The sequence below is a fragment of the Macaca mulatta genome, chromosome 9 (genome assembly GCF_049350105.2).
Source record: "Macaca mulatta isolate MMU2019108-1 chromosome 9, T2T-MMU8v2.0, whole genome shotgun sequence".
NCBI lineage: Eukaryota > Metazoa > Chordata > Mammalia > Primates > Cercopithecidae > Macaca > Macaca mulatta.
The window spans coordinates 86,644,860-86,653,493 of NC_133414.1; the positions used below are offsets into that span (position 1 = coordinate 86,644,860).

The 8,634-nt window shown below is 42.4% G+C and overlaps 1 pseudogene across 1 annotated transcript; it reads right to left on the minus strand.

The window, feature by feature from the left end:
* Positions 1–2,837: 2,837 nt before the first annotated feature.
* On the minus strand, positions 2,838–3,923 carry LOC698301 (small ribosomal subunit protein eS1 pseudogene; annotated as a pseudogene). The gene has a single exon (XR_003719371.2). The product of XR_003719371.2 is annotated as a small ribosomal subunit protein eS1 pseudogene (transcript).
* Between the last annotated feature and the right edge of the window lie 4,711 nt (positions 3,924–8,634).

Below are 8,634 nucleotides of genomic sequence, written 5' to 3' on the forward strand. Positions count from 1 at the left end.
CCAGGATGTCATAGGCAAGTCAATGTAGTCTCATCTCTCCCATTCTATAGATAAAATATAATCACATTATTTTCACATTAAACATCTAGAAGATACTGTGGTAGCCTGAGGCGCTTTTCTTATCAGTGAACTTAGGCCGGGTGTGGTGGTTCATGCCCATAATCCCAGCACTTTGAGAGGCTGCGGCCGGCAGATTACTTGAGGTCAGGAGTTCGAGACCAGGCTGGCCAACATGTTGAAACCCCGTCTCTACTAAAAATACAAAAATTAGCTGGGTGTAGTTGTACATGCCTGTAATCCCAGCTACTTTGGAGTCTAAGGCAGAATAGCTTGAATAGCAAGAGATGGAGGTTGCAGTGAGCCAAGATCACACCACTGCACTGTAGCATGGGTGACAGAGCCAGGCCCCGTCTCTCAAAACAAACAAACAAACATTGTATAGCCAACCTAATATATTTATTTTATCCCCTAATTTGGGAGTGGGTAATACATATGTGGGGACTCATCTCCAAATTTTTTGAATAACTAGAATTTACTCCTGTTTTGCAGAGACAAATTACGTTGCACAAGAAAATATTAAGCAAACATTTCATATAGAAAGGAAAAAGGCCAGCCTATACAACCTTTTAGGAAAATGAATTCCATTTTAGTTTCTAAAAATCACTACACTATGAAAAGTCCCACAAATACAAACCACAGGGCTTATATGAAAAATGGTATTAGGGCATAGCACTTTAAAACTTCACCAGTGACACATTTAAAAACAGTGGGTTTACACATAAACATTTAAGAAATATATAAACACTACAAACAAATATGGCACTTTACCTTGAGGAAGACTCAGTGTGCTTATGGAAGTGGGCCTCAGAAGGGTTGCGGTTTGTGGTTTGACTTCCTGTGAAAGTGAGGGCTGTCTGGAACAGAGGGAAAAGAAGGTGGGTTATCTGGAAGGTGGGCTGTCTGGAACAGAGGGAAAGGAAATATGGATGGGTGTAGTTCAATGTCACTGTGAAAGTGTCTGTTCGAGGTGTGTGTGTGCTTTATGTGTTTCCCTGCAGCTTGGTTCAAGAGGTGCAGTTTTCTGCGTTCATTTTCTTGCAGAATGAATTGCTCCCTAAGCAAATAATATATTATATTGGAACAAATTTGCATGTTCAAAACCAACAGCTGAATTGACTTGTACACCAAGAGATTCTTCAAATCAAAGCTTTCTAAAACCAATGAAACCATAGGATTTCAGAAACCAATTCTAGAACATTAAGGATTTGGCATAGCTGTTGAATTGGTATCATGTGACTTGATCCATTATTTCTCACATTCCCTCCCAGAGGATAAATAAAAGTAGCAATTTAGCCCCTTTAGATTGAGTCCCATGACAGACTGTTGTAAATGTGTTCCAAATGTACAAGCTCCAGAAATTACTCAGTCCTGGAAAATTGCTGCTTATCCCTGGGCCACTGTAGTCTGCTTTCCTGTATGCAACCTGAGTTAGGAGTCCACCTAAGTATTCCAGTCATGTCTTTCCAACCTTTAGCAGGTGGCTGGATTTTTCAAGTCAGCTGAAAAAATTTTGGTCAACTGAAAAATTCTCATAGTCTGGTGTTTCTACTGTTTAAACTAAGTTAAGCTGAAGTTGTCTGCGATACCCTGTAAGCCAGAAGCCACTACTGTGAACCACAGGGAGAGGGGTTTACTTAAAAGGTATACAGGGGTGACCACTAATTGATTTGAGCTCAAATTGTTTCTGATTCTTAAAAACCTCAGGGGTTTTATTTATTTTTTCCCCAAACTTATCAAGATAATGTGAGGACTAAGAAGTGTAAGGAATTGGGGGAAGGGAGGGTACCTGGAGGGGGACACCTGTAATTCCCCCACCCAGAGGTGATCATGGTTATTGGCTTACTTCTGACAAATCTTTTCCATGTATGCCACTCTACAGAGCATAGATCATTATATAAAAATTGGCATACCATTTTTTCTGTCAGCATATCAATATGCCAAACACTTAAACTGAACATTTCTAATAGCTTCATAGTCCCACACAGATTTATCATCACAAAACCATGGGCAAGCAATGTAAGTCTGTATCCCTCCATTTTGAATTGTGAGCCTATTTATCATTGCCAGCCTTTCAATAAATAAGCCTGCCTTTCAAAAATCCAACCAATACCTCAAGTACTGTATTCAACCAACTTTAAAGACCAAGACAAGTGCCATTCTGGAATTTACCGCAATGCCCAAAGTGTGGATATTTCAAATAGATGAACATTACCTAAGAATGAAAACTGGTCTATGACCCTCTTGCCCCATTTAACATCTTGCTGCCTCCTTAGAGTTTTATTTAGTTTCAACACTGAAACCAAAGGATTTTGTGGCAATGTTTAACTTTTTTTTCTTTTCCAATCACCAGCTTAATGGAATGTTTAATATCCTTCTGTTTCTTCTATTAACATCTGGCATTCTTCCCTGAACAGCCATCTCCTCCTAAGAATAGGGAAATATCTGATATCAGGCCCTCCAAAAAGATCTATTAGTGGCAACGAAGACCCTGGGACTTAATAACACTCTGAATAGCAAGACTTTTCTTTAGGGAATTTCCTTGGAGGAAGCCTAGGGCTAATTGTTGTTTGGTTCTTCCAATCAACCAAATCAAGAGTCCCTTCCCGGAAACCACCTTTGGGCATCCCTTAGGAGGCTTTGGTCCCTGAGCCCTATCCCACTCCCTAATTAACCTGTCTCCTTTGTCTTCCTGTACATCCTGGAATCTGTGTTTGGCAATTTTAAAGACCTTCTCATTTGTATTCTTGATTCCTTCACCCTTTATCCTTCCGTCATATCTGGACTACCCCTCCCACTTTTTTCTTTTTTTTTTTTTTTTTCACAAATAGCACTTTTTATTTGACACTATTTGAAGTCTGAACTTTAAACAGATTCTTGGACTGGTGGTTCATATCCATCAGCTCATTCGACTTTAGCATCTGTCTCGTCCGCAGTGGCTTTTCCAGAACTCCTGCCTTCACCATGAAGCTCCACGAGCTTTCCCAATTCACACTTGGGCTTCTTCAGCATTTGTACTTTTCTAACAAAGACATCAGGGAGAGGATAAATAGATTGGCAAGCCTTTTCTATGTCTTTTCCAGTGCTGTCTGGAATCAATTTATTGACCACTTCTTTCAAGTCATTTGTCTGCACCTCTCGGGTCATGATTTCCATCATCTTCTTCCGGATTTGGCGGACCTGTTGATGCTGAGCACAAGAGGTCTTCCGTATCTGATTGTTGCGTTTTTTAGTAAAACCAACACAGAACAGATGAAGCAAGTAACCATCGGTAGTCTTGACATCAACATGAGCTTCAACCATTGTCTGCCACTTTTTGACCATGGAATACATTTTGTCACGGGTAAGATCCATGCCATGGAAGTTAGTCAGGCAGTTTTTGTCCTGAACATCTTCAGTAATCAGCGTGAATTTTCTAAATGCAACTTCATCATTCTGCAAATCAGCAAGACTCACTTCAAACACACGACGCTTGAGGCCATCAGATGCAATTTTGGTTCCTTGGGTCCTGGTGACAAGTGCCTTTCCAATATTTCTTATATTGGACATAGCAGGTGCTTTCACATCATACCAATCTTTCTTAGAAAATGGATCAACCACTTTTTTCTTGGCTCCCTTTTTACCACCTTTCGTAAGGCGCTTGTTCTTGCCAACTGCCGTGGTGCTGGTCAGAGAGTCAAAAGGGCCCTCCCACTTTTTTCTAATGTAGTGCGCCCGCATTAGAGAAACAGGCTAAGACCGCAAAAACTAAACTCGCCTTCACTTGGATTCTTTTGGCCCTAACTTTGAGGGCTTATTCCAAATATTTTCCATTCCTCAAGTCTGGAACCTGATCTTGGCCCCTTCATCTTTAGGAAATAAAAAGCTAATCCACATGAGCCTCCCTCAAATTTCATCTCATATTGTCCTACTGTATGATTCTGACCAAGATTACTCACCTCCCTTAATTCCATGCCTTTGTTCCTGCTGTTCTAGAAATACAGCCGGGTGCACTGGCTCATGCCTGTAATCCCAGCACTTTGGGAGGCCCAAGCGGGTGGATCACGAGGTCAGGAGTTCAAGACCAGCCTGGCCAACATAGTGAAACCCTGTCTCTACTACAAATACAAAAATTAGCTGGGTGTGGTGGCGCATGCCTGTAGTCCCAGCTACTAGGGAGGCTGAGGCAGGAGAATCACTTGAACCGGGCAGGCGGAGGTTGTGGTGAGCCGAGATCGCACCACTGCACTCCAGCCTAGGCAACAGAGCTAGACTCCATCTAAAAAAAGAAAAAAGAGAGAGAAATACCTAGAAAGTCATTTCCCCATTCTTTGATCCCAGATACTTTAATGGAGGTGAGAAGTATACCAGCTACTTTGTATTTTTAGTAGCATAAGGCAAGATGTTTATAAACCACTCTTACTATGAGACATTTACCAGCATCCAACTAAGGACTTTTTTTTTTTTTTTTTTTTTTTTTTTGAGACAGTGTCTCACTCTGTGGCCCAGGCTGGAGTGCAGTGGTGGGATCTCGGCTCACTGCAACCTCCGCTTCCCAGGCTGGAGCGATTCTCCTGCCTCAGCCTCCTGAGTAGCTGGGATTACAGGGGCCCACCACTACCACCCGGCTAATTTTTGTATTTCTAGTAGAGATGGGGTTTCACCATGTTAGCCAGGCTGGTTTTGAACTACTGACCTCAAATGATCCACCCGCCTCAGCCTCCCAAAGTGCTGGGATTACAGGCAGGAGCCACTGTGCCCAGCCTTTATTAACTCTTTGTGGCCCACCACACCTCCTTCCCAGGTCCTGAGCAAACATCAAGTTGATTCTTTTCTAAAGAAATTGGTATTGGTTCAGGCCTGCTTTGGCTGCCAAATTCTTCAGATCAGCAAACCCTTCTCCCCAGCTAGACCAAGTCTTGCTAATGATAGCTTTCAGCCTAACCTCCAGGCACTTCCAGGCCCACTGAGGGTCAACCTTCTTGAGATTAAACCCAGGCAGCAAAACCTGAAAGGTCATATCAGACAGGAAACTAGTATGTAAGACTACAGTCCCTGCCTGCACTAACCTGGCCCAGGCTTCTTAAAGACACTTTCTTTTTGAATTGGTTTTCTGTATCTATTCTAGACAGGAAGTCAAGTAACACCTCAACAGATTCATTCTTCCATGTCAGTCATTGGCACAGCCTAGCCTTGAGTCGACACCATAATACCCTTCCTGGCTAATGGACCCAACAAGAACCAGAAGTTTCTTACTGTCCACCAGATGGCAGTGTTGGTTAGCAGTAGCTCTGAAAAACACAAGATTGCACCTGGGATATAACAAATAATCTGAGGATGCCCTTTATACTTTTTTAAACAGCCACGCCATCCACTCCCAGAGATCTTTGATTAGACTACACTGGGATTATGACACAATATAATGATATTAAAATTAAACACTTTTGATCTTTACATAACCTACGATTTAGAATGAATCAATAAATAATAGCTACTATTAGTTTACACCCTGACGCTTCAAATAGGTTATAAACACCCTGTGGCAGACTGCCTCATACAAGTATTCATCTTAATCATTTTCAAATGAGATTCTAACCACAACTGCTCACAAATGAAGGGTTATCATTAAAAATAGACATGAAGCTTTTTTCTATTGAGTGTAAAAACAAACTCAAGTCTCACCAGATGGTCTCTGAATAAAGAAAAACTAGGCCAGTCGTGGTAGCTCATGCCTGTAATCCCAGCACTTTTGGAGGTTGAGGCAGGAGGATCACTTCAGGCCAGGAGTTCAAGACCAGCCTGGGCAACACAGTGAAATTCCAACTCTACAAAACATTAAAAAATTAGGTGTGGTGGCACACCTGTAGTCCTTGGTACTCAGGAGGCTGAGGTGGGAGGATCCCTTGAGCCCAGGAGATCAATGCTGCTGTGAACCATGATTGACACACTGTACTTCAGCCTGGGCAACAGTGAGACCATCTCAAAAAATAAAATGATCTTAAAAAAAAAAAAAAGAAAAACCAACACTTTTTTTCTCTCAACTCACTCTCCATACTTCACTTCCAACACCAGGTGTGAGGTTTTTTTCCCACACATCTATTCTCTGGTAGGTGATCCTACAAATTTAACTCAACTCTGGCTCTACCTACCTGGAGGTTAAGGGCTCGGTCCCACAAGACTACCCTTAATTTAGACCCAACCACAAGTCCCAGGTTCGACCTGTTTTTCTGACCAACCAGCTGTAAATCAGAGGTTCCCACAACACTCCCCACTGCTGCCTAACCCCTTTGGATTCAATCCTTTGCTTGAATGGCTTAGGGAAACATCTTATTTACATTTAACTATTTATTATGAAAGTACTTATCAGAACAGCTAGATGGGAGACAGACATGGGGCAGGGGCATGGGGTTTCTGTGTCGTCTCAGGGCACACCAGCTCCACATGTTCAGTAACATGGACGCTCCAAGAATCATGTAGTTCAGGGATTTTTATGGAGGCTTAATCATATGGGCATAATCAATTGTAACTCAATCTGCAGCCTCTCTCCCCTTCCAAAGGGTGGGGTGGGGCTGAAAGTTTTAAGCTTCTAATCATGGGCTGGTCTTTCTGGTGACCAGTCCCTATCCAGGGGCCCATGGAGAGGCATAACATTAGAACAAAAGTTCCTACCAGCCAGGAAATTACAGGAGACTTGGGAGCTCTGTGCCAGGAACCAGAGACAAACAGCAAAATATTTATTTCTTCTTATAAATCACAATATCATAGTCTCCAATGCCTCCTTGGGAAGCAGAAAGTAGCAGAGGTACAGTGGTATATTGTGTACATGAAGATCAGGTCCCTTGGCACAGAAGGACAACTAGACAACGCAGTCCCAGTGTGGCCCAGTAAACTCACTACAGTCTAAATGGTGATCAGGCCTTACCTTCCTCTGGGCTCTGCTCCCAGTCTGGTACATCACTTCATGGAACTCACAAGCTTCTGGACTCAGGTGGTTTAGATATAAAATAACATTGCTTAAAGACCCTAAAAATTGTAACATCCAAAACATATTAAAACAAAAAGGTACCCACAGACTTATAAAAGCAGAAAGATAATGTACTTACCATTTTGAATTGGCTTATCTACAGACAAAACATTTTCATTATTCCAATAACCTTGATAAAACACCTGGGATAGACATGGTTTTGAAGGAACTGATGATGTTGAAAACGTAATTCCTCCTATCCCCCTTTCTCTTAAATATGGTTCCTAGGTAGTATGCATTACCTGTGGTTAAGCTAAAATTGTTCCTACACACTATTTATGAAAGAAATGTTTCTTTTGTTGTTAGTCTGTGAAAAGCTGACAATGAGAACTCGGAGGTAGGCTTTCTGGGCTGAGTGAGACAGGGTCTTGCTTTATTGCCCAGACTGGAGTACAGTGGCATGGTAATGGCTCACTGCAGCCTTGAACTCATGGGCTCAAGTGATCCTCCCACCTCAGCCTCCCAAGTAGCTAGGACTCAGCATGTACCACCATACCTCATTTTTTTTTTTTTTTTAAATGTAGACACAGGGTCTCACTACGTTGCCCATCCTGGTCTTGAACTCCTGTGATCAAGCAATCCTCCCATCTCAGCCTCCCAAATTGCTAGGATTATAGGCACAAACCACCACACCTGGCCTTTCTGGACTTTTTAACGTCCAGTTATCTGGATTCAACAGCAAGAGGCCACTAAACTTCCTACATATGCAGAATGCATTATTTAGAGGAAGTAAGCTATTCTCACATCCCTTTCAGTGCCTTATGCTAGACAAAGACACACCACCACATAACAACCCCAACCAGGAGAGGGGCAATGAGTGTAGAGGCTAGGTCTTCAGAATGAATGAAACAAGCGGGGTTTTGGGGTTTGATTCGGTATCTACTCTATAGAAGACATGGTGCTAGGATGCCGCAGAAGTGCCACATACTCCTGGTCAAAAGGCACATCAACTCTAGTAACAGATTCTAACACAAAACTTCAGAACCAGATTAAACGAGCGTATTAAATACTGGAAGTTTCAAAGACAACAGAAAAGTAAAATTAGTCCAAATAAATATGTTAGTGGAAATGCAAAGAAATGGGCCCTAGAAAATATATATCAAATTGGTAAAAGTAATGGCAGGGAAGGGCCCTGGAAGGAGGTGGTAGTGGTAGAAAAGGGGGGTAAGTTAGAAAACTGTTCATGTCACAGCCAGGCGCAGTGGCTCACGCCTGTAATCCCAACACTTTGGGAGGCCAAGGCAGGCAGATCACGAGGTCAGTTCAAGATCAGCCTGGCCAACATAGTGAAACCCCAGCTCTACTAAAAATGCAAAAATTAGCCTGTTGTGGTGACGCATGCCTGTAGTCTCAGGTACTCGGGAGGCTGAGGCAGAAGAATCGCTTGAACCCGGGAGGCAAAGGTTGCAGGGAGCAGAGACCGCGCCTTTGCACTCCAGCCTGGGCAACAGTGAGACTCCATCTCAAAAAAAAAAAAAAAAAAAGTGTGTGTGTTAAATGTAACAGAGCTCATCTTTTAGAGAGAAATGGCTAGGCTAATAGAGTCATGTGCCATATAACATTTCAGTCAATGA